We start from the raw sequence: 27,873 nt of genomic DNA on the forward strand, positions 1-27,873 counted from the left end.
ATAGATCTCATTTGTTAGAGATCTTTTTCATCACACACATTCCTTTTGTACGAACAACAAAGTTAGTGATCAGACTAAGGATTAGTAATTTTTTTAGGAAATATATTAATTTTTATTTCTAGGAATGTATTAATTATTTATATGTTTAATTATTTATATTTGTAATAAAAAAAGGAAAAAGGAAAAAGAAAAAGGGTAGGACGGTCTAAGTGGCGCAACTAAAAAGGTAGTGAATGGTTTAAGACTATCCCCATTAGTTACCTTTGTGTAGTTTGGTTGCCACTAGTTAAAATATTATTAGTTGTACTAAAGTTAAAAAAAGAAAAAAGAAAATGAAACCAACAACCAGGTTAGGTTGTCGGAGCAACCTAGGTCATGACCAAAACCACATCCACTTGTCCAAACATGATTGATGCACTTTTTTTATTAACTACTAATTCCCCCATTAATTTAATTACTTAAATAACTTTTTATAATTAATCTTATAAGAGAAACTAAATGCATAGTATTTCTTAAAATAATTTTGTGAACATCCCTACATAAATTTTATTAAAAAACAGATTTTGTTAAAAAAACACATTTTTAATATAAAATAAATATTTATTTATAAAAGTTGGTTTAGGTTGGGTTGTTAATGGGTATGAAAGGTTGGGTTACGTAAATAGAAGAAAGAGAAATTAGTTTTTTGGGTAAATTATTTTTTGAGTCCCTGTGTTTTATGGGTTTTAACTAGTTGAGTCCAAAAGCAAAAAGTTTAACGACCTGAGTCCCCATAAGCATTTTCTTTAACCATTTGAGTCCAAATTTCTAACACTGTTAGAATTTTTTGGTTAAGTATTGTTAAATGACCAAAATACCCTTATAATTAAAAAAATAAAAAAAATCTCTGTATCTGTTATATTCCTTATCTCTTCATCTCTCCCTCTCATCTTTCTTTCTCCCTCTAGACCACCATCAACACAAAAAGGCTCAAAGCTCGCAACGAAACAGAGACACCGAGCAGAAAGAAATAGATATATATATAGAGAGAGAAAATAAAGAAATTGTGTAAAGACGATGACAGAAGTTCGATTAAACATCGACGATCAGTTTATATATTCAGCATCAGAGGTTATATGCTGCAGAATTTGTGACGAAGCAGAGTTCGAAAGCTGTAAATCATGAGAAACTCCATGTTCATGTTCAGGAACCGTAAAGGTACGTCCTCTGTTCCCAAATACAAAGGAAAGCAACACCAAGATTGCAATTAACCAAATTCTTCTAACAAGAGTTCAACAATTAGGATATCAACATTTTTATCAATGGTTTTCCAATCTTAGCTTTAGATTAGAGTGTAAATACAGAATTAAAATCACCGGAAAACCAGAAAATCAAAGCAATTTTGTGTACAGGTGGTTCATTCCAAAAGAACTACCGCAAAATCTAGCATAAACATGCAAAATTAGTTAAAAATTAGAGGTTTGCATACTGATTAAAGCTAAATTACAGTTGCACAAATCATAACATACGCAGAATCACAAGAATTAAAGTGTGAATCAAAGCAATTCTGTCTACAGGTGCTTCATTCACAAAATAACTACCGCAAAATCTCTCATAAACTTGCAAAATTAGTTAAATATTGGGGTTTTATATACGAATTAGGGCTAATTACAGTCATGCAAATCCAAATAGACGCAGAATCAAAACAATTCGAGTGTAAATCATATCAATTCAGTGTACATGTGGATCATTCACAATGAACTACGGTAAAATCTCTCATAAACTTGCAAAATTAGTTGAAATTAGGGTTTTACATACAAATTAGGGCTAAATACGGTTACACAGATCGAAAATAGATGCAGATTCATAATAAACTAAACAAATAAAGATCAAGTGAAAGGTTATTTACCTGATTTCGTGTTTGATTGACGAGATTCTCTTGTGGCTGTGGTGGTGACGGTAGTGGTGTTAATGGTTAATGGTGGTCTAGAGAGAAAGAAAGATGAAAGGGACAAGGGGATTTTTATTTTTTAATTATAAGGGTATTTTGGTAATTTAACAATACTTAACCAAAAAATTCTAACAGTGTTAAAAATTTGGACTCAAATGGTTAAAAAAAATGCTTATGGGGACTCAGGTCGTTAAACTTTTTGCTTTTGGACTCAACTAGTTAAAACACATAAAACACAGGGACTCAAAAAGTAATTTACCCTAGTTTTTTTATTAAATGTTGAGTTGAGTTGGGTTATGAATGTGATGGTCTAAGTGATATGACTTGATACAAAGAGATTAGAGGAAGTAAGGTAAGGAGTTTAAGCACCCTTTCCCCTCTAAGAGGATAAAGTTTGTAAAACCCACATAGAGATAAGAGGATTAAGTTTGTAAAACACACATAGAGAACGATAATGGGTAACAATGGGACGATATCCTGTTGGATGCAAGGCCATCGTCAACGTTACTTTCTCTCTCTAGTTATCCAATGAAAAGTGTTTCGATGGCGGAGCCCACTGTTTTCAGGCCTGGGCTGAGAACCGGTCGGTCCACCGGTTAGGTTAGGGAGTGAATCAGATTAAAAGAAATTGGAGTTTCTCAAGAATTGGGTTGGACCGGTTGAACCAAGTAAATATTTAATCGAAGGTTTTTTTTGTGACTTATTTTGATTACATTAGCATTGTTGTTTTTAGTCTAATTAACCCATTTGTTTAATTAAGCGAAGCCCGATATCTTTCTTTATTGGATTTTTAGAATTAGAATCGAATCCTGTCTATAATCCGTATTAGGGGCTGTTTGTTTACCTCTTAATGAGTCTCTTAATAGTTCAGACCTCTTACTGGTTCAGCACTTAATGGTTCAGACTATTTGTTTCACGAGCAGATGTCTGAATGGTTCAGACATTTGCCTCTGAATGGTTAAGATTTATACAGAGTCTGAATGGTTAAGACCTCTAATCTGAATTGGTCAGACATATGCCTCTGAACGGTTAAGCATTATACATGCTCTTAATGGTTCAACACTTAATGGTTCAGGCCTCTTACTGGTTCAGCACTTAATGGTTCAGATTGTTTGTTTCACGAGCAGATGTCTGAATGGTTCAAACATTTGCCTCTGAATGGTTAAGATTTATACAAAGTCTGAATGATTAAGACCTCTAATCTGAATTGGTCAGACATTTGCCTCTGAACGGTTAAGCATTATACATGCTCTTAATGGTTCAACACTTAATGGTTCTGGCCTCTTACTGGTTCAGGACTTTGGTATCCTCTGAATGGTCATTAAGAGGCTACCTCTTAATGGAACCATTAAGAATTTTAACAATGAGAAGGTAGAAGAATGTGACATGTGATGATTTACCATTCAGAGGTTACCTCTTAACCATTCAGACTTGAGGTTACCTCTTATTCATTCAGAGGTTTTAAACCATTAAGAGGTAGCATCTGAATGGTCATTAAGAGGCTACCAAATAGCCCTTAATGGTTCAGACCTCTTACCGGTTCAGCACTTAACCATTCAGATGTTGCCAAACAGCCCCTTAGTCCGATATCTTTCTTTATTGGATTTTCAGAATTAGAATTAAAATCTATATAAAAGCTGTATTGACAAATCCTATTAGTTGTATTATATATATATATATATATATATATATATATATATATATTTTATTTTTTTATTATCATAATTATTTTTAAGCATATTTTATTAACTTTTAAGATACAAGATTTTAAAATTCTGAGCATGTCGCGACTACGCGCTTATTTTTATTGGCGCAACATAGCAGGGGCCAGAGGGGGCGGCTGACCCCCCCAATGTTTACTTTTTTAGTTATTTTAAAAATATGTGAAACGCTTCAAACTTGGGGGTCTCAGCTATTAGATTTACTCATTGGCAAATATTCTTTAAACTGTAAAACTTCGTTAAATAAAAGCACTGAAAACTAATACAACCAATCCAATACAAAAGTAACCAATTATCCTCAACGAGAAAACAAGAACATAGATGGGATCCCAGTCATCCAAGGGAGCCTTGCCACGAGCCAACAATCAACTGACATGTATACTAAAAGTGAGCTAAGCTGAGCGAGTTTTAGTTTAATTAAAGCACGTGTAAACTTTAGCAAACATTAAAGACATTAAGCAATTAATGCACATCCGTACATCACTCTACACAATGTAATAAACACAACACTTCATTATAAACTGTAACACTTTATTATGAATTGTAACATGAACACTATACTATATGTAGTTGATCAACCACCAGCAAGTTACAAAGACATTACTCTATTATCATTTGGATATGTTGTTAACTTTAGACCATATTTTAGACTTCAGTGTTAACTTTAGACATCAATGTTAACTTTAGACGAAATAAGTCTCCTTTAGCGTTTAATCAATGTAATATACATACCATGATCATTTTAACACTTTAACACCTTAAAACTTTGCTATTACTTTAACAAACTATCATATTATGTCACGTTTAAAACATGTTGTTTTACTTTGAAAATTTAATGTGTGTGCATACTGCCCCAAAACAGTACTCTAAAAAGGGGTCTAGAAACTCACCTAGGTGCAATGCTATTCTTTACCAGTTAACAAGTTTTTGCTAATGCTAGCAACCTCTAGGTAACTGTTCTAGATTCATATGTGAAGTGAACCAATTATCATACCATTTGTTGGGCATAAAGTAGGATTTGCACTTTGGATTGAACCACGTGCAAAGTCTGTATGCACTCAAATCGAATCATTACGCTCAAGTATGTGTGTGGCTGCATTGCGTGGGCATGACCTCGCGCAATGTGCTAAGCGTGAATTACATCATGCTGAATTACATCACGCTTAATCTATGAAGTGATAACTAAAAAGCGTAATCTATACTATGCACACATGTAATCAATGGGGTGCAATGTACCTATTCTTCGAAGAAAACCCTCACTTTGGGTTGTGATCATGGCGGCTGGAATAGAACCTAAAATTGAATAAAGATATTGACTTTATACATCCACAAGTTCCGATTAACACACCTGAGGTGTTCCCATGCAAAACCATTCACCTAAAACCGAGTTTTGTATGAACTTTACCCTTAAAACCGGGTTCAAGCTTTAATCTCTGAAAAAGCCGATTAAAATAGGTTCAAACTTCCTCTTTTCTTCCAAGTACTGGATCATGAATAATCCCTTGTTTTTTCCTTTGATTCTATCTCGATTCCAACTTGACTTTCTCTCTCCAGCTAAAAAGGAAAACATACAAATGAGGGTTGAAATGGTGGATATGGCCATGTCCGTTAAATACCACCATGCAAAATTAGTCCTTTGCCCCTATGGAACTTGTATTTGTTCCGTATGAAAAACGGGCTTTAGATGCATAATAATTTTTTATAATATGGAAATTTGGGATGTTATATATGATGGAACGTGCTTGTTATTATCTACGTTTTGATAAAAGTTTTATTAAAAGCGAACAAGTCAATTATAATTGAATTTTATATTCTTTGGAGTGACGAACCAAATGGATACCGCATGGCCAACATCGGTACCAGTACCAGAATTCATTTATATGATATTTTTGAAGTTTCTACTACTGTGATGACAAACCGAACCAATTCCGACCGAATAACATTAGTACAGGTATCGGTATTATCCAAACCGGTATTAGTATTTATTTCTATGTTTTTAATCGATGTATTAGTTTCAATTGCTATACCGAGTGTCGATATTGTGTCGGTACTGTAACGAATCAAACTAGATTAATGTCGATTGAATGTTAGTCTCAAACACGCGAAAAACCCACTAATCTTGATATAAAAAGGTAAATGGTGACTTTTGTGGTCCAGCCGTACAGCCCATATTTCGTGTTCAAGGCCACCCGTAGTGGGGCGCCATATGACGGCAAAACTGGGCATAGCGCCCCCATAGCGCCGCCAACACCACTACGGCGGGCGCTATGGGGTGAGTTTTTTTCTTTCGTGGCGTCATCTTCTTCAGAATGTTTCCCCCCACTCACACACATATATATAAATACATATGTATGTATAATTGAAGGAGTTATATAACCCCTTTACCACTACACCCTCTTTTGATATAACGCCCCATAAAACCCATCTCTTACGTATTTCGCCTGATGTGTACCACTTGGTTTGATAGATAACCCGTTAAAGTGGGTCAAGCTCCACAGAAAATAGAGAGAAACAAGATGAAATCTAGAGAGAATTTGAGACTTAATATTTTTCATTCATAATAAAACAATAAACATACATGCCATTTTATAGGCTTAAAACAAACGATGAATAATGAAAGATAAAGAAGTCATGGGAGTCATGCATGGTCTACGTGGGTAGGGGTATCAAGGGGGTGGGCACGTAACATTCCCTCCTACTCAAAATAATCCTTCTCCTCAAGGACGAAATCCGAAGGTGACCCACGAGACACCACGGCGGTCGCTACTCGGTTCTTCCGGTGACATACGAACGGGTCATAACACAATGCGACGGTGGTCGCCATTCATAAGAGCCTTTGTCTTTAAAAGATTCCCGGTTGGAGTGGGTATTAGTATTATTGGAGGTTGCTTTTCTGCCATCTCCAACATTAGTGCAAGTGATAGTACTTATGTGGGGGTTGGGTTTAGAGCAATAACAAAAGACGATGGGTTGGTTTTGGTAGTGTTTTGGGGTGGGTACGTTTGTGTGGTAAAGCATGATGGTTTCTGAGCATTAACAGGAGAAGGCAGGGTGAACCTTTTTGTATGTCCATGCTTTGGGGCTGATGTTGGTAGAGCAGCAGCTCCGAATGGTGGTTCGGGGGCCGAAACATGTGGTGGGTGAGCGGTAAGTAGTTGTGAGGTGGCCTGAACAGGTGGTGGTGTTGGGGTTTGGATTCGTGGGGCTTCCCATGTGGTTCAGATAGAACGCAACTCATTGGAAATGGTTTGCAATTGAGACACGAGTTTCGCCAAGGATTCATTCATCCATTGAAGAAACTCGTTTTCGGATAGAGTGTGAGTAGCCATGGGTCCGGGGGGACAGGTACCCGCAATGTTATACATGGATCTCATTCATATAACTCCATGTGACTAGCACATGTTATTTAATTGTCATGTTTTATTATTTTATATTTGTTTTGCAATTCATAGTACTAGTTGATGATCCATGATCTTAAGATAGAGGAGTAGTGGGTATCCATGATCCCCTCATTCCATGGATAGTCAGTTATCTGGTTCCATGTAATTCCTATTTAAGTGGTTTTGTTTTGATAATGAGATATGCAGAAGAAATTATCTAAAAGTTCCATCTATTTTCAAATCTGGATTCCCCTATTTTCTTTAGGCCAATCGATTATCGGTTGGAACCACATCAGTGGTATCAGAGCCGTCGTGATCCCCCCGACCATGGTTGCTCACACTCTATCCGAAACTGAGTTCTACCAATGGATGAACGAATCCCTTGCGAAGCTCGAGTCTCAGTTGCAAACCCTTCTCAACGAGTTCCGATCGATTCGAACCAAGTGGGAAGCCCCCCAAACCAATATCCAATCACCACCCACCTCCTTTCCTGAACCATTAACCGCACCAACAGCCACAAAATCAACCAACCTCATCCAACCTGCCGCGACACCGCCACCGGAAAAAGTTCGTTCACCTGCCGCATCAACACCAAAACTTTTTGTTGCACTGCAACAAGACCCGTTACAAGTAACACCGGGCCATTGCGGTTCGCTGGGTGGAATTCAACATCAGCCACCAAGCCCATGCTTCCAACCCAAGATACAGGATGCCAACAAAAAATCATTAATGGCAGGCTCTTGTAAACCGAGACATGTTGATGACATTTGGTTTTGTAACACCCCAACCCAGAAGGGCTGACGTGTCACAATAACGGTAACAAAAACAAAAGTCATAATTCCATTTATTTATTTGATAAGGATACAATCACATGTCTTTTTAAAATTAAGATTAATATACAAGCGGAGACTTTCATCTTATTTAACTAATATCTGCAGATTTATTCCTAGGCTTTATTCTTCTCTCTTTTCCCCTCCCAAAGTAACCTGTGGACCTGTATATACAAAAAGTTTACGGAATGAGCCGAATGCTCAGTACGGAATTTTAGGCTCAAACAACAAATAATGCTTCATATGAAATCTTATCCGGATGGAACTTTATGCGAAAATGATGCAGGAACATAATTTCATCATCATATCTTACGGATGTACCCATGAGCAAACTTAAAACGTGACAATACTCAGGTAGCTACTCCTGCATAATTATCACATGAGATGGCGAATTGGCATACCCGTTATCCACCTCCTTATACTTAAATCCTAGGATCGATCCATACGCCTCCTAATAGCCTTATGTACCACACTTGTACTTAAGAGACGCCGTGAACTGATCTCTCCGTCACGGATGGAGCACATGATGTTGATGCCACAACAACATGCTCGTGGGACACTCCACGAGAAACGATACTCAGGGTATCAGAGTACAAATGGTCTTATTCACATAACTTATAAAACTTATTTTCATAACAAAACGGAACATATATTGGAACATGCGATAATGAGTATAACATAATACTATCGCATGACATGAAAGCTAAATCAAATGATTAGGATAGGAATCGAACGGACTGTCAAATGAATCGATAATCAAAGACGTGAGGAATTTTAACAGATATAGTAATTTAGTGGTTTTATAACAATTTGAATATGAAGCAATAAAAAGTGGGGTAAGGATCCGTACCTTAATAACTCCAAAGTGAAGCTACCTTGTGCTAATATTTTAGATTTATATGGGCAGAGTTTAGACTACTGATTAATCTTTTAACCTAATTTAAATAACATGCACACAAACTAGGTTAGTAACTTAATACAGCATTTACGTCAATTCACGAGATTAAACCCTCACAATGATTAACAAGTGCAATACTTAACAATTCAATCGGATTCACAACGAATAACAGAGCATAGTCCGAATTCGAATAGCACTCAAATATTCAAGTTGAAATCACGACGAATAATCAAAGTATAAGCTCAATTTGAGCAGCACTCGGACAATCGTTGGATAGTTATAATCGATCGGACGTTGAATCGTAATAGTGATCGAGTTATTACCCTGATTGCGGCAGCAATTCGAGATCGGTGTGTGTTTTAATAGTATATAGAGTATAACTTCATAGGTAATTCGACTTTTAACGTCGATTTTGTGCCAGAAATCAAGTCCCAGACCCGACTATTTATACCCAAAAATTGCTCCCCCTCGCGCCACGCGAAAGAAGCATGTGTACCCGTCGCGTGGCGCGACGGGTCTACTTCTAGCCTAGGTTGTTTCGTGTCCTACATAGCTTTGCTGAGTCAAAATCTGGTCCAATTGAATTTAAACAACGTTTTTAAGTAGATAAACATCCAGCCGGGGTTTAACCCCCCTGAGTTTTAGGGGCCCTGATCCTGATTCCGATTGTTTTGAAAATTTTAGGGTTAGTGCAGAATTACTTGGGTGTCTTAATTAGGGTTTTCTAGTGTTTAATGATTTTAAATTTATGGCCATTACAACTATTACCCCCTTAAAAGAAATTTCGTCCTCGAAATTTTTCAAATAAGAATATAACCTATTGCAACAGAAATGAAACTTTCATAGCAGAGTTACTATCTTATATAACCAGAATTTCCTAACCACACATGGGTATCTGAAATTCATAGCTAAGGTCATGACTATACTTGTCAATTACCTTATATATGTGCCCTAATGGTCCTTCTTAATAAGATGTCTTACCGTATGAAAAGTTAATAGATACTTACAGATACTTAGAGTGACTATTAGTACTGACATTTCCTACATAGATATACTTAGTCATAGCTAGAATATCTTCTCATGAGGTAAAGCATAAATGACCGTAAACAGAAACAAATGAACATATATCAAATAGCAAGATTTACCGTTACTCGACTAAAATTCTATTGCGAGAATAGATTAGGGTATAGAGAACGAATTGATTCTTCAGATTCCCATGTTGCTTCGTGTTCAGAGTGATTTTTCCAAAGGACTTTAACAAACGGAATTACTTTCCTACGCAAAACCCTTTCATGTCGATCTAAGATGGCTTCCGGTTCCTCTTCGTAGGACAAATCTTCGTGAATTGTAAGTAACGGATAACTAATGACGTGGAGTGGATGATAATTATATCCTCTTAAAGAGGATACATGAAAAACGTTATGAACGTGAGAGAGTTGAGGCGGTAAAGCCAGTCGATATGACACTTCTCCAATTCTTTCAAGGATTTCAAATGGACCGATGAAACGGGGACTAAGTTTCCCTTTTATTCCAAATCTACGAACACCACGCCAAGGTGATACCTTTAAGAATACGTGGTCACCAATTTTAAATTCGAGGGGTCGTCTATCTTGATCTGCATAGCTCTTTTGTCTACTCTGAGCTTCTTTCAGTTTTTCTCGGGCCATAGTGACTTTTTCATTTGTAATCTGAACTAATTCTGGCCCTTCAATAATCTTTTCTCCGACTTCATCCCAGCATACTGGTGCGCGACATTTCCGACCGTACAAAAGCTCAAAAGGTGCCATGCCAATACTTGCTTGCCAACTATTGTTGTAAGCGAACTCAACAAGACATAAATATTCATCCCAGTTTCCAGACCATTCAAGTGCGCATGCTCGGAGCATGTCTTCCAAGGTCTGAATCGTACGTTCTGACTGCCCATCTGTTTGTGGATGAAAAGCCGTACTAAACTTTAGTCGTGTCCCCCAAGCTGCCTGAAAACCTTTCCAAAATCGTGAGGTGAAACGTGGGTCTCTATCGGAAATAATGGAAGATGGTGTGCCATGGAGTCGAATAATTTCTTGAAGAAATATTTCGGATAACTTATTAACCGAAAATTCTTGCTGAATTGGTAGAAAATGTGCTGACTTTGATAATCTATCGACAACAATCCATACAACATCATTCTTCTTGAATGTCTTAGGTAGACCAGTAACAAAATCCATTGTGATCTCATCCCACTTCCATATGGGAATATCCAATGGCTGCAACAGACCGCTTGCTCGTTTGTGTTCAATTTTCACTTGTTGGCAAGTGAGACATTTACTTACGTATCGAGCAACGTCTTCCTTCATGCCATTCCACCAGAAGTTCTGTCTTAAATCTCTATACATCTTGGTAGATCTTGGGTGAATCGAAAATGGTGAGCTGTGAGCTTCGGCTAACAATGACTCACGAAGGGTGGAGTCATCGGGTACACAAAGTCTTTTGCCGCACCAAATCACCCCTTGATGGTCTATACTAAATTCAGATTGCTTACCCACCTCGAGATTTTGCACAATTTCCCAAAGTTCTCCATCTTGCTTTTGTGCTTCTTTGATCCGGGATATGAGGTTGGGTTCAATCTGCATTCTAGCTAGATATCCATCAGATTTACTAATCTAAAGCCAAATGTCCATCCTTTCGAGATCTCTCCTAACATGAGGTTGAATTTGTAGGCAAGATATAGTCCCGGAGTTCTTTCGGCTTAATGCGTCAGCTACAACATTGGCTTTGCCTGGATGGTATTGAATATTTGCGTCATAATCTTTCAAAAGTTCTAACCACCTTCTTTGCCTCATATTTAGCTCCTTCTGCGTAAATATATACTTGAGGCTCTTGTGGTCGGTAAAGATGTCACAACTTTCACCATACAGATAGTGTCGCCAAATCTTAAGTGCAAAGACGACTGCGGCTAGTTCTAAATCATGTGTAGGATAGTTAACTTCATAAGGCTTCAACTGATGGGAGGCATAAGCGATAACCTTCCCATGTTGCATTAGCACACAACCTAATCCTTTCTTTGAGGCATCACTGTAGACTTGGTAACCTCCTGATCCAGAAGGGAAAGCGAGTATCGGAGAGGATACAAGTCGTTTCTTTAATTCTTCAAAGCTTTTCTCTTGTTCCTCATTCCATGAGTACTTCACCCCTTTCCTTAGGAGTTTTGTGAGTGGTAAAGCAATTACCGAGAATCTTTCAACAAATCTTCGGTAATAGCCAGCAAGACCCAAGAAACTTCGTATTTCAGTAACAGAAGTGGGTCTTGGCCATTTTGTAATAGCTTCAACCTTTGTTGGGTCTACCATAATTCCTTCTGCTGATATGACATGACCTAGAAATGACACTTGACTAAGCCAAAAGTCACATTTGGAGAACTTCGCGTACAATTTCTCATGCCGCAAGGTTCCAAGTACTTCATGTAGATGTGCTTCATGCTCTTTGCGACTTTTAGAATATACCAGAATGTCATCGATAAAGACAATAACGAATTTGTCTAGGAATTGGTGAAATACGCGATTCATCAAATCCATGAAGACTGCGGGTGCATTAGTTAGCCCAAAGGGCATAACCAAAAATTCGTAATGACCATATCGAGTACGAAAAGCGGTCTTGGGAACATCCTCATTCTTGACCTTTAACTGATGGTACCCAGACCTTAGGTCGATTTTTGAGAAGAACTGAGCCCCTTGAAGTTGATCAAAGAGATCATCAATGCGAGGCAGAGGATACTGATTACGAATAGTAATCTTGTTCAGCTCTCGGTAGTCAATACATAAACGCATACTACCGTCTTTCTTCTTCACAAATAAGACCGGAGCACCCCAAGGTGAAACACTGGGTCTTATGAATCCTAGATCTAACAATTCTTGCAATTGTTCCTTCAACTCCTTTAGTTCCATCGGAGCCATACGGTATGGAGCTTTAGAAATAGGTTCGGCACCAGGGATCAAGTCGATGGTGAATTCCAACTGACGGTCGGGTGGTAATCCCGGGAGTTCATCCGGAAATACATCAGGATATTCACGAACAACGGAGTGGCTATCGATACTCTTAATACTAACAGAAGTATCCTTAATTGATGCTAGGAATCCAGCACAGCCGTTTGATATGGATTTTCGAGCCTTAAGCGCAGAGATGATTTTAAGAGATTTATGGGCTTGAGTTCCCTGATATATAATATCAGGATGATGAAGATCACCGAAAATAACTCGGTGAGAATGACAATCTATAGTTACACGATGTCTAGACAACCAATCTATTCCTAGAATAACATCAAAGTCACACATGTGTATTGGAAATAGGTCTGCCTTACACACAATAGATTCAATACGGATCGGACAATCTTTATATACGTAAGTGATTACGGATGAAGTTCCTATGGGAGTGGAAATGGTGAAAGTGTGATCTAAGAGAGTTGGTCTTATCGGAAGATACTTAGTAAACGAGTGGGATACTAAAGAATGGGTCGCTCCTGTATCGAATAACACATAGATACTACGTTCACCAATCTGAAGGGTTCCAGATACAGTACCTGGAATATTAGCAGCGTCAGTAGCAGAAAGTGCGAAAATTCTTCCTCCAACATTGGGTTGATTATTCTTCTTAGTATCTTTCTTAGGACATTCCTTGATCATGTGTCCAGTTTGGCCACATCTAAAACATGCTCCTGTACTTCGGTGACATACGCCCTGATGTCTCTTACCACAAGTATTACATAGAGGATATGTAATCTGATTTGGGTTTACTTGTTGATTCAGTGGTTGAGCCCTAATAGGTTCTGTATACAACTGAATCTGGTTTTGAGCAGGCCTCGGGTTTTGAAGTCTAGGTTGCCATGGACGTGCTTGATTTCCAGAGTTTTGATTTCCTTGCACTTTACGATCTTGATGCTGTGGCGTAGTGGATGATTGGCCGATTTCTTGCTTAAATTGGCCTTCTCTATTTCTCTTCTTATTATCCCCAGTTCGAGATAGGAATTCTTTCCTTTCGAATTCAAAAGTTTTGATTGCATCAGCAACTTCGGTGATATCCTTAAATTTCATATACATGATCGACTTCCGAATTCGATCATTAACTGCCCACTTGCATTTTTCTGCCTGGACTTCTGCTGATCCTGCAACATCTCCTACAATACTAGCCAACCTTGAAAATCGAGTAATGAACTCAGAGGCTGGTTCATCACTCCCCTGTCGAATTATTGCATACTCCCTGATATAAGCTTCTTTATCAGCGGTCGAAAAATACTTATCGTAAAAGATATTACGAAAGTCGACCCATGAAAGATTAGCGTCAAAATCATCCCCTCCTTTGACTTGCTTATATCCTTCCCACCAAGTTTGTGCGTCATCTTCCAATTTGTAGGTAGCCAGTCTAACTTTGTATTGTTCCGGAACTCCAAGAACTCCGAAGATCTTTTCAACATGAGCTATCCAGTTTCTTGCTTCGACTGGATTAGTAGCGTGACTAAAGGATTTCGGCTTTTGTTTTTGGAATTTACTAATCCATATGTCGATACTATAAGTAATATTGTTAGTGGTATTCTCACGAGTTTCACCACCAGAGATTGGATTAGTGTTAGTGCGTTCTGGATGAAGAGTTTGTTGAATAACGGCCTCAGCTGTTTGAGCAACAAGGTTTGGAAGTAACCCAGCAACAGCCTGGTTGATAGCATTAATTATGTTTGGATCAACTGGAGTCTCATTTGAAGAAGTGTTGTTACGTTCATGGTTAGTACGAGTATTCCTACGTGGCGGACGACGAGGAGGCAACTATAAGAATAGACATAGGAGTTAAACCAAATAAGAGATCAAGTTGAATCCTATCATAGATATCTACCCATTCCTCATAGGTCTTAATTACTATGTTCAAGTTTTCTACAGGAAAGAACCTTTGCTCTGATACCATAGCGGTAACACCCCAACCCGGAAGGGCTGACGTGTCACAATAATGGTAACATAAACAAAAGTCATAATTCCATTTATTTATTTGATAAGGATATAATCACATGTCTTTTTAAAATTAAGATTAATATACAAGCGGAGACTTTCATCTTATTTAACTAATATCTGCAGATTTATTCCTAGGCTTTATTCTTCTCTCTTTTCCCCTCCCAAAGTAACCTGTGGACCTGTATATACAAAAAGTTTACGGAATGAGCTGAATGCTCAGTACGGAATTTTAGGCTCAAACAACAAATAATGCTTCATATGAAATCTTATCCGGATGGAACTTTATGCGAAAATGATGCAGGAACATAATTTCATCATCATATCTTACGGATGTACCCATGAGCAAACTTAAAACGTGACAATACTCAGGTAGCTACTCCTGCATAATTATCACATGAGATGGCGAATTGGCATACCCGTTATCCACCTCCTTATACTTAAATCCTAGGATCGATCCATACGCCTCCTAATAGCCTTATGTACCACACTTGTACTTAAGAGACGCCGTGAACTGATCTCTCCGTCACGGATGGAGCACATGATGTTGATGCCACAACAACATGCTCGTGGGACACTCCACGAGAAGCGATACTCAGGGTATCAGAGTACAAATGGTCTTATTCACATAACTTATAAAACTTATTTTCATAACAAAACGGAACATATATTGGAACATGCGATAATGAGTATAACATAATACTATCGCATGACATGAAAGCTAAATCAAATGATTAGGATAGGAATCGAACGGACTGTCAAATGAATCGATAATCAAAGACGTGAGGAATTTTAACAGATATAGTAATTTAGTGGTTTTATAACAATTTGAATATGAAGCAATAAAGAGTGGGGTAAGGATCCGTACCTTAATAACTCCAAAGTAAAGCTACATTGTGCTAATATTTTAGATTTATATGGGCAGAGTTTAGACTACTGATTAATCTTTTAACCTAATTTAAATAACATGCACACAAACTAGGTTAGTAACTTAATACAGCATTTACGTCAATTCACGAGATTAAACCCTCACAATGATTAACAAGTGCAATACTTAACAATTCAATCGGATTCACAACGAATAACAGAGCATAGTCCGAATTCGAATAGCACTCAAATATTCAAGTTGAAATCACGACGAATAATCAAAGTATAAGCTCAATTTGAGCAGCACTCGGACAATCGTTGGATAGTTATAATCGATCGGACGTTGAATCGTAATAGCGATCGAGTTATTACCCTGATTGCGGCAGCAATTCGAGATCGGTGTGTGTTTTAATAGTATATAGAGTATAACTTCGTAGGTAATTCGACTTTTAACGTCGATTTTGTGCCAGAAATCAAGTCCCAGACCCGACTATTTATACCCAAAAATTGCTCCCCCTCGCGCCACGCGAAAGAAGCATGTGTACCCGTCGCGTGGCGCGACGGGTCTACTTCTAGCCTAGGTTGTTTCGTGTCCTACATAGCTTTGCTGAGTCAAAATCTGGTCCAATTGAATTTAAACAACGTTTTTAAGTAGATAAACATCCAGCCGGGGTTTAACCCCCCTGAGTTTTAGGGGACCTGATCCTGATTCCGATTGTTTTGAAAATTTTAGGGTTAGTGCAGAATTACTTGGGTGTCTTAATTAGGGTTTTCTAGTGTTTAATGATTTTAAATTTATGGCCATTACAGGTTTGGTGCTCCTGCCATGGGAAAAGTTGTTTTTTTGATACATGTTATGCATTTATCGTCTGCTAAAAGGAAAATTCAAATTTCTCATGACAACTACAACTAAAAGCTTGGCGGTAATGATGTGAAACATTTAATGGAGTGGGTTGTACTTGTTGGAACTAGACCAAAGGCGAGTCCTATGAATGAGTGGCGGCCACCATGGCGCTTAACTACGATTTCTCCGAACGTCACCAAACGAACCGAGTGGCGTCCACCGTGGGACGTTCGTTCGTGTTTATCCCGATTTTCACCTTGAGGACAAGGTGAATTCGAGCGGGGTGGAATGATACGTACCCGCAATGTTATACATGGATCTCATTCATATAACTCCATGTGACTAGCACATGTTATTTAATTGTCATGTTTTATTATTTTATATTTGTTTTGCAATTCGTAGTACTAGTTGATGATCCATGATCTTAAGATAGAGGAGTAGTGGGTATCCATGATCCCCTCATTCCATGGATAGTCACTTATTTGGTTCCATGTAATTCCTATTTAAGTGGTTTTGTTTTGATAATGAGATATGCAGAAGAAATTATCTAAAAGTTCCATCTATTTTCAAATCTGGATTCTCCCTATTTTCTTTAGGCCAATCAATTATCGGTTGGAACCTAGCATCCGAAAACACTTTATAACTGCATATGGTCTAATCCATGTTGCAACTGCTTTTGCATGGTTAAAGTTCCATGTGAGTATGACAGTATGTGACCAATCAAAAGTTTGAACCCAATTACGATTTTCGTCCTTTCCATTTTTCGAGCCTCTAGACAATTAATGATCTATAGACCCCACAACCATAAGATAACGTCTAAGGGTGAAGGGAATGGTCACCATACGAGGAGTGTTTAACTTATTTTCTAACTAATAATGTCATGTCAACTCCTCACTTCACTCCCCATTTTGCACTCAATCACAAGCAATAATCAAACACATGAAGAGTGATAAACAATTTAAAAAAAATATGATTGGTTGAAAAAGGGTAGGGTCCACCATTAACCCCCTCTCTCTCCTCCATCACTTCTCTTCCCCGACTTGGTGAGTAGTCACCGCCACAACCTCTCACCGATCACCGATTGAAGGCCGGCAAAGCATCACCGCTCGGTAAACCCCAATCCCCGATCCCTTCCCCGAGACCACTCCCTCCACCCTTATGAATCCTTGAAACATGACACCAAAAAAAAAAAAAAAAAACTGTTAGGACCATAATAAAAAGGAAGGGTGTCTGAATATTATCACCCTTAACTTAATTTTTTAAGAAATTACTAGAATAAAACGTTTTACCATGAAGTTGGTACAGCGATAACCAAATTAAGTATGTAAAGATAAAATATAACATAACGTTATATGCTTGGCTTGACTAGTGACGAATCTAAGAATTTTGGTAATGAGAAATAAAGAAAAGGGAAATTACAATAGTCAAGTCAAAATGAGGTTAACTACAATAACAAACATGATTATTTTCCTAAAGCTTTGTGATTAATGCGTTAACCTTTTAAACTTATTTCAACACCTAATTAGTTATTACCTGTCCTCAGTTCAGTAAAAGAATAGGTTTTGAATTACAAGAATTGCAACTTTTTATCCACCATACAGCAAAAAGCCCGGAAAATCAGTGGTAGACTCAAGATTTTTTTTCCAACAGAGTCCAGTTTTTCGGTGTTCAAATTTTCCCAACCCAACGTTAAAATTTTTGGGTGGATCGTCATTCGAACGAGTCAGAGCGAGGAACATATAACAAAAAAATATATAATCGTTACTGATCAATATACAATGTCATTGAAAATGAAAAAAACATTACAAATTTTAAAAGTTCAAATCCATAACATACAAGTTTTCGATCCCTACATCATTAGCCCTAGAATTCAAGTTTTAAGAAACTAATTTAAGGCCAACAAATCTTATTAATAGAATACCCATCAAGGTGCTAGGCAATAGAAATAAAAAAACTGATAACCAAATTAACTGTGTTTTGTATGTTTGCTTCTATTTGTTATGGAAGGAAGGAAGGACACCATAGTTTTAAATTAGATTAGGGAAAAAACAGAACACAAAAGTTAAGTTGTACAAGGTTTGAACCTATGTCTTCCTGTTAGCAAACAAATGGGTTTATTATTACACCAGCTTCATTATTGCTGTTTTGGTGTCCACCTAATTAATTTTATAGGGTCCTTCGAAATCATAATATATCGGATCTACTAATTTTTTTTAAAAACATTAGGGTCCGGGAACCCCAACCTACTCTTTGTGGATCCATCCAGCTACATGTTGATTACTTCCATCCAGCTATATGTTTCCCACTAAAACAGATATTTATAATTACATAGTCGTGACATAGTTTTTTTATCATGTAAAAAACCAATCTTCATTTTTTTAGAACTATGACTACTACCTAGGTGTAGTGACATTTTGTTGAAGTTATTACAACGTGTCGATTAATAACTTTTTGCAACATATTACATACATGTAACTCAACTGCATCATCTCACGTTCATGTTCTTGAATATATTTCAATATCTAACAGCAACTTTTCTTTCATTTGACTGTCACAACAATGGTTACATATCTAGGATTTGGTCAAACATTCCAAGTGAAGAAGAAAAGACCTGTGCGGATCGGTACTTCTACGGTGATGGATACGGATATGGCCACACCTCGTCTTCTCAGCTTCATCCTAGAACTGCGAACAAGAAAAGAGAAAACGTGGGGGAATGTAGAGACGGCCGGTAGGGGAAGAATCCCCTATTGTCAGCTACAAAAGTGTTTGCCCCATATGGCATACCCTAGTAAGGAGGTGGAGACCTCCTTATATAGGAGATATGGAAAACCCTAACCTCAATGGGCCAGGCCCAGTTAGGGGTTGTCTATACAAGCCCACAGCCTAGTGTAGTATGTAAACTACAATGCGTTGGGCTTCGTAGGTTAGTACGTAATAATAATAATATTTAACATAAAAGTGATAAATAGCAGGAAAGTCCGACCGCTCGGGTCGGGTCCAGTACCATACCTCGTCATGTCCCCCAGTCTAGTGTTGCTCCCGCGTGCAAGTGTGGGAGTAGCCCTTAGACTTATTAGGAGCTCGGGAGTGAAGATCACTAATTTTAGGCTTACATGTCGTCCGGGTGCGAGAAAGTCGCCGACCACGTTGGTTGTGGTTAGCTGTGAGTGGAGATAATGGAGCAATGAATATCCTATGATTGTTCATCGTGGAAATTGGTTGGGCAAACATGGCGCACGCTGATCGGTTGTAGGTAGTTGCCATTTGTACTGGCGCATTACCATGAGCTTGTCCAGGTTGTACGTAAGTGGTTAGGTCTCATGCATGAGTCTTGGAACAGGCTGAGTTTTGGCGGTTAAGTGCCTCGCCTTTGGATGATTTTTTCAGGTGTGGCCCTGCTTTAGCTATGCGCACACAGTCGTGTGGGCTGCTGTAGAATATTCACCCTTTGATGTGACTTTTGTCGGTTAGCATATGGTGCGCTAACGGCGTTCAACCCATTGAAAGAGTCGATGTTGATGTGATGATGATCCCTACCACGCGTCCGTGTCACCGGGATCCCCGTTGTCGTAATGTGCAGCCATTGGTGGTCATAGACACATATACGGATGTTATACCACCTAGGCGAATGTGAAACCGCTGGTGGTTGTACCAGTCGTTGTTATTGGTGATCCGGTTATAGCAGTTATCGTTGCCATCGGAAAGAATGATATACAATGCACTCCTGCAGAAGTGCTTGTTATGCTCAGTGACCTCAGAGGGGTGCTTAGAGCGTTATTTATGCTCCCTATAATGTTTGTATAATTGTGGGAAAAGTACTTGGTTTTTCATCAGTGGTTGTGCATCTATTACCAAGATACCCACTGGAACAGTAGTGGTTGAATACATCTATTACCAAGATACCCACTCTTAGCGCTGTATAATTTTGATCATCTGACTTTGTTATTATGAAAAATATTTCGTGTCAGAGATGTTTTTTACCGTGATATGCAGATCAAATGCGGTGGTAATATTTTATACCGTAATGTGTAGTGTAAATGCGATGGTATGTTGTGTTTACAAATGTTTATATGAACACTTGTAGATATCAGAAAGTGCTTTATAATGCGCGTGGCGTTAATGAACATTTGTACGACAAAATGCTTTCTACGCGCTTGGCATGAGTGAACACTCATTGAGATAATAAAATGCTTTATACGCGCTAGGCGTGAATGAGCACTTTATGTAAGCTACTACGTGCTTTGCCCGAACACGCATTGGCGTGGGAAAGACTTATAGTAGGTGGCATGTCTGTTTAAATTACCTCTCCGACTATCGCGTGAGGGTTTTCTGTTATCCATGCCATATATTGGCGTGGAGAATACACATCCGAATAAGTATTTTTCCTGTCGCATAGCGTGTGGAATACTTATAAGTATATTGGTTTTGTCGTGCATTTGTCTTGACTACAAAATTGCATATGTTGTGTCGAGTGGTATAGCTTAATGGCAGCCTAAGAGAAGATTATCGCTTTTAAGTCGTAATGGCGCTATACCCTGCTAGTCCCCTAGTTCAACGCTGCTAAAGTATGTTAGTAGGTTTAAACTTGATAGGTACTAAAAAGAAATCGACAAGTAAACATGAAGTATAACATGCTAAGAAGACTCTGACATGCTTATTAATCGATTTGAACGTATTGTAGATAAGTGTGCGTAAAATAGAGGTGAAACCTTTATCGACACTTTTTGTTTAGTGGGCAATTCTAACAGGTATTCTTTTAATGTGTGAAAGAATTGTCAAGTCATTTTGAAAAGCACATAACTTATGGAGTATTCCGTTATGCTCTCAGGTAATGTGAGAGTACCATATTTTAAGGGTAAGATTAAGAACCTGTCACCCGTGAGTCTTGCGCGTAGATGTCTGACATAACGGTTGGGCCGAGTTCAAGACTGTCTATCGAATATGATAATTTAGCAATTGAGGCGGCATGGTGAGAAATTACCTAGCTAAGCCCGCGTCCTTGAATAAGAATTATTCGATGTATAGTGTAGCACGTGTAACTATTATGACTATTTCCGCTCATAGTCGTGTTGTCCCGAACAAATTACCCAGTTCAATGATGCTAAGCATGTTAGGACTTAAGTATCAAAAGTGAGGATATAGGCGCATATGACATGTCAGATGGCCTATCGAGTATGGCCCCATGCATGTGTGGGCAATGAAATCTTCCATTCATGTGTTTAGAATTTTGTAATTTTGAGGTAGCATCGCCATGTCAGGTTATATACGGACCATTATATATATATATATATATATATATATATATATATATATATATATATATATATATACATAGTCAAGTGGACCAAGGACGTGCAATGAGATGGCAGACGCGTTTGAACAAGTAAAAATGTATCGCGCAACTAAATAAAGCAATAAAATATGTAGGAACGTTTGACGACCTGACGAGTCGATCAGAAGAGCGCTTAGACAGAATCAGAGGCGGAATTCATTGATTCGGTCTTCGTAAAGCTTGATTTCACTACTTAACGTCTCTTTTATTGATTATCTGACAATTATACACGTTCTGGAGACAAATCGGCAGGGCTTCGCCGTTACACGCACAAGACACCCACTAATCAGGTTCGCTCCTATGACCTATATATAGACTATCTGGTTCGCTTTTATGTCATGACATAAAAGCGGACCTAACAACTTGACATAAAAGCGGACCTAAACCTTGACACATGAGCGGACCTATTCAAGTGACACATAAGCGGACCTCACCTTTGACATAAAAGCGAACCTAACTAAACTTATGTGTTTCTTGATTTCCGATCACTCTACAATCAGCCCTAGCCTAAGACTCGAACTAAGATGTAGTCGACAGACAACTGCACCAACAGACTCCCCCTTGAATGTTGACGAAATCTTCAGTGAGAGTCTTCAACATGACATTATCGATTTCGATCAGTCTTCTTCAGGAACTCTGCCTGGGATCATATGCCTGGATCCTTCTCTGGCTCTAACTTTCATCAGACTCCCCCTATCATCATGCTGGGATCGCCGTCTGGAATTCGTTATCACCATTGAAATCAACTCCTGGCTTTATCTCTTCAAACTTCTTCTCAGGTTCTGATGTATCTCCTGGCTTTCTGTAGCAACAGGATCATAAACCTGCACAACTCAAACAGTCTTATCACAAACAAACACAATTGTAATTCAACTTAATGAATTAACTAATCATCTAAGAATATTCAAGGATTTTTCACACTTAAAAATTTATTAACTTTCCAAAATCTGATTAATCATTTCAAAACATTTTAACCAAACCAACTGTTCATCTTGTTTAGCCTTTGAGATTCTGAATTTCAGCTCTCCAACATCAGTTGTCGAAAATCTTTTTAAAATTTTTCAAAATATGGAACATAAATGCAAAGACAGAAATGAAATATGTACAAACATATTTTTGTGAGTTCGTGCAAGAGGATCATATCAGCTGCTGACTAGACACTAGCACCGTTAAGCTGTTATTTCATTTTAAGCTTTTAAACAGTTCGCATTGATTGTCGATATTTTGATCCACTTAAATTCTCACAAAATGTTCAACCTGTTCAGGATACAGATTTAGTGTTTTAGAACTTAAACATCTACATGTGTCCCATCTCAGTATATACTCCCGTATCCAGACCCCAGTATTCAGTCTTACAGGTGAGTATACCACAGCTGATATCTGTTAAGGGGTTATGTGCGAGGGCCGTGAGAGCTCAGGTCGATACTTCCGTATGCGCAGAGAGATGACGGCTTCGACTTTAAGGTGGGTCCCCTTTAGAGGATCTTTTATTACAACAGCAAAGATTATCAATTTTATTGTTTAATCAGATTGCTGAGGGCTAGCTTATATTTCAAAGCTTTTTGCAGAAAGTATTATCCGGGGACTAGGTCAGTACTTCCATACAGCAGAAGTCCCGGGATAATACCCCAGATATCACTGAGCATAAAGACCTAGTATCTCAGAATACGGGACCCTTCAAACAGGATTTCAGGGGTTACCTATATATCCTGGAGGTGTTCCCCACGTAGACGCAAGTGAAAGTTATGTTTATATCCCAAACTGATCTACTAATTTTGTGAAAACCTACCGACACATCTTTAGCGAGACTGCTTAATTGCATTTATACATTAGAAATCTTTAGCGTACTGTGCCAGTCTAGCTGATGTACTATCATTTCCCCTATTTGCACCCAAACTCATTTTTAAATTTTCAATGTTTTTGACATTTTCAAATTTTCAAATTTTTTAAAATTTTACTCCCCCTAAAATCAAAATATGTTTCAATTTTGATTTTCTGGGAAAATTTGAAACAAACTGTACAAATTTGACAACTTGATGAGAATCACTTCAATTCTCCATCCACTTGGCGTAAACAATCAGAACTCCCCCTCACAACAAACTATTTTCCCATTGTGATCTCAAAACACTTAAGTTTGTTTTAATCAAAATGGTTTTTCCGGAAAACTTAGTTTACCAATCATTTGTAGATTCTAGGGATCAAATCATGTAGTTAACTCAAGTTCAATTTAATGACCTTGATTAACCACTTGTAGGATTGATCTGATTCAAAATCTGAACCACTTGAATCAATCACAAACAAACCTTTTACCTTTTGAATGAATGACGTTAACGAATAAAATTTTAAGAAAGATGCCGATTCATGCTCCACGCTTACCAACCTGGGAGCTCCGGCAAGTCAGGTTTTTCTATTTGAACAGATTCACCCAAGCCTGACGATCCTTGGGTGATTTCGACTTCTTATTCAACAATGGTGGAAAATTTGCATCATCCATTGTTAAATCTGAATTCTCCTTTTTTACCTCATCCAATGGCTCCTCTGGTTTTGACGAACCAGAATCATTGCCCGCAGGTGGCTTGTCTGACTTTGACCTGTCAGATTCATCGCCGACCATTTTCTTCTTCCTCTTTTCCTCTTTTGTCCTCAGATTTGTATCTGATGAATTCAACTTGCTTGACTTTGCAGCCGAGGGAGTTGATTTATCAGAACTCTTATTCAATCTGTCCGGTGAACCCGAGGACAAAATCTTCTCCAAATACTCTCTCGCCTTCTTCCTCTTTTTCCTCAGTCTGTCTTTCTGCCCCTGTGAAGGTTTAACTTTCTTCTCTTGAATTGTCTGATCTTGAACTTTAGGTTTTAGAACCTTCTGTTCATGGGGCTTGACTTTGACTGGAATCTTTGCCGATTTCTGAGAATTAACCCTCAATCTTTCATTCGATCTCCTTGGGCATTCTCTGGCAATGTGACCTTTAATTTGACAATTGTAGCATCTTCTGGTCTCATAATTCCGACTCTGGCAGTTAACAGCAATGTGTCCTTGATAGCCGCATCGGTAACACACTCTGTTATCATACCATGGACCACCTTTTTCACACCAAATACTCAGATCATAACATTGTTTGGCTTGGTGGTATTCCTTTCTCAAGTTTGTTGGTTTTGACTTTTCAGCACTGTGGTCCAACCTGCACCACTTATTACCAACAATTTTTGAGTTTTCATTTTTTACTTTTTGTAATTTTTCATTACGATTGGATGATCGATCTGATGAACTTTTATTATCTTTGTGTTTCTGTTCCACTTTCTTCTTCAAAGGTTTTTGCTTAGAGCATTCTCCCTTTTCAGTCGATTGTAAAACAGTTTTCTGAAATTTTTCTTTTACTTTCAAAAACAATTTTTGTTTTTCTATTTTTTCTTTTACATCATCAGATTTCTCATCGCAATCTTCAACTTTGACATTGTCAAAGTTTGTGACATCGTCACTTATTGGAACAGAGTTGATTGGTTTTGGACAGGGAAAATTCAAACTGTCTGATTTAGTCACAAAACCTATCAATTTCTTCTCAAGTTCATCAATCTTGCTCCTGGAATTTTCAGCTTCTTTTTCAAGCTGAGATATTCTACCAAGATGAGACTTGATCGAACTTTCATTCTCATCCTTCAAATTTTCAAGAACAGACTTTTCATTTTCCAAAATTTTTATCTGTTCTTGGAATTTTGATTCATATGCTTTCAAATTCTTATTTTCTAGCTTAATCCAGAAATCTTTATTATCTGAGGATTTCTTGTTGCTTTCAAGTTCTTTTTCCAACTTTTCAATTTTCTTTCTAGCACATTCACCTTCTTTTTCCAATTTTATAATTTTCTGAAGATGGGAATTTATCATTTTCTGTTTTTCAATGTTGTTTTTGCTAAACACATCTCTCCCATCTTCAAGAATTTTCATTTGATTTTGAAAATCTTTCTCAATTTTTGTTTTTTCAATTTCACAGTTTTTAATCTTTTCTACAAACTTCTGATTTTTCAATGTCAAACTGTTAAAATTACTTAACAGTTTGTTGTTTTCAGCTTTCAGTTTCTCACAAATACCCTGAACCATAAGAATCTGTTTTTTATCAGTTTGCTTTTCATCTTTCAACTTCTTGACTTCTGATGTCAAACTTTCCGCATTCTTCAACAGTTTGTCATAGTCAGTCTTGAAGCTGTCACACTTAGAGCACACTGTTTCATTCTTCACAAATTCTTCAGCTTTTGAAGCTCCTTCTTCCTTTGCCTTGAATGTACCTGCACAGAACATTTTAACGAAATCAAGAGGATTTCCATTATTATCAATATAACAACCTCTCTTAAAATCGTATTTCATCACATGTTTTGCCCTGATACATTTACCAATCCTTTTGATCATCTCCTCAATCACATCTAAACCCAGATCCAGCACATGATTTTCTAAAACCTTTATCATTTCTTTCTTTTTCCTTCTGGTCTCAGAATCATGAGTCTTTAGTTTGCTGATGAATTGGTTTAGAGGTAATTTTGAAAAATTTGAATCCTTACGCAAATTTTCCAAACATTCAATCCATTCAACAGATAATGTATCTGCAAACTTTTCTATCTTTTCAGAATCTGACAGAAATATCTCATGATCTTTCAAAAAACTGAGTAAAACTCTATATCGATTTTCTAACTCTTCCAAAGTTTCATTCTGCAAACTCACAAAATATTTAAATCTTTTGACCCATCCATCCTTTTTCACATTTCTATAACTGTCATCCATAAAACCTCGATGCCAATCATTAAATCTCTCAAAATAATAGTTTTCTTGTTCATCAAATACCATCGCCATATTTCAAATTATTCTGACACGTCTTTGTTGAACACAAAAGCGAACCAGAACATTCCTAAAAGCGAACCAGAATGTTCACTCGAGCGGACCAGAAAGTGATCCTTCAAGCGGACTAGAATTGTCTCTATCAGCGGACCAGATGATGTCTTATAAGCTGATCTGATGATGTCTTATAAGCGGATCTGATAATGTCTTATAAGCGGATCTCAACTGTTCGTAAAAGCGAACCTGTTATGTCACTAAAAGCGAAACAAACAATGTCTTTCGAGCGAACCAAAAACTGACTTATAAGCGAACCAGAAGATGTCTTATCAGCGAACCTGTATCAAAATATATCCTTAAAAGCGGATCTATCTAGTCACTCGAGCGGACCAGACATTCAAAGGTACACAAAAGCGAACTAGATAAAACACTATAAGCAGACCAGGCAGCACTTAAAAGCGGATCTCACTCGGACATACTTTTGACCAATTTATACTTCGAAATTTGACATCAAACTTTCCAGGGGTTGTCACTGTACTATTGCGCACAATCCTTGAAATTTTGAGCAGTTTTTAACCATTGAAAGTGTCTGAAATGATGAAAGAAGGTGTAGAAAACAGAATTTTTAGCGAAAAACGAGCTAAACGGTAAGAACTCTTCCTCCTGAGCTCTGATACCACTTGTAGGAACGTTTGACGACCTGACGAGTCGATCAGAAGAGCGCTTAGACAGAATCAGAGGCGGAATTCATTGATTCGGTCTTCGTAAAGCTTGATTTCACTACTTAACGTCTCTTTTATTGATTATCTGACAATTATACACGTTCTGGAGACAAATCGGCAGGGCTTCGCCGTTACACGCACAAGACACCCACTAATCAGGTTCGCTCCTATGACCTATATATAGACTATCTGGTTCGCTTTTATGTCATGACATAAAAGCGGACCTAACAACTTGACATAAAAGCGGACCTAAACCTTGACACATGAGCGGACTTATTCAAGTGACACATAAGCGGACCTCACCTTTGACATAAAAGCGAACCTAACTAAACTTATGTGTTTCTTGATTTCCAATCACTCTACAATCAGCCCTAGCCTAAGACTCGAACTAAGATGTAGTCGACAGACAACTGCACCAACAAAATAGGATTGTACCTGGAATTGCATTCCGAAATATGTAGCTTCGTATAATGAATTCTGGCTTAGGTCTATCCTTACCAAAGTTGTACCTGGGTTTGATAAGAAGTTGTCCAGCCGAAATCATGTTGTTGAAGA

General features: G+C 37.9%; 1 long non-coding RNA gene across 1 annotated transcript; it reads left to right on the forward strand.

Annotated features, from left to right (window-relative positions):
* The first annotated feature begins 891 nt into the window (after positions 1 to 891).
* On the forward strand, positions 892 to 17,010 carry LOC118491652. Its single transcript, XR_004891711.1, has 2 exons — positions 892 to 1,197; positions 16,406 to 17,010. It is a non-coding gene; the product is annotated as an uncharacterized LOC118491652 (long non-coding RNA).
* Positions 17,011 to 27,873: the final 10,863 nt, after the last annotated feature.

This window comes from Helianthus annuus, chromosome 4 (genome assembly GCF_002127325.2).
Source record: "Helianthus annuus cultivar XRQ/B chromosome 4, HanXRQr2.0-SUNRISE, whole genome shotgun sequence".
In the NCBI taxonomy this organism is placed as follows: Eukaryota; Viridiplantae; Streptophyta; class Magnoliopsida; order Asterales; family Asteraceae; genus Helianthus; species Helianthus annuus.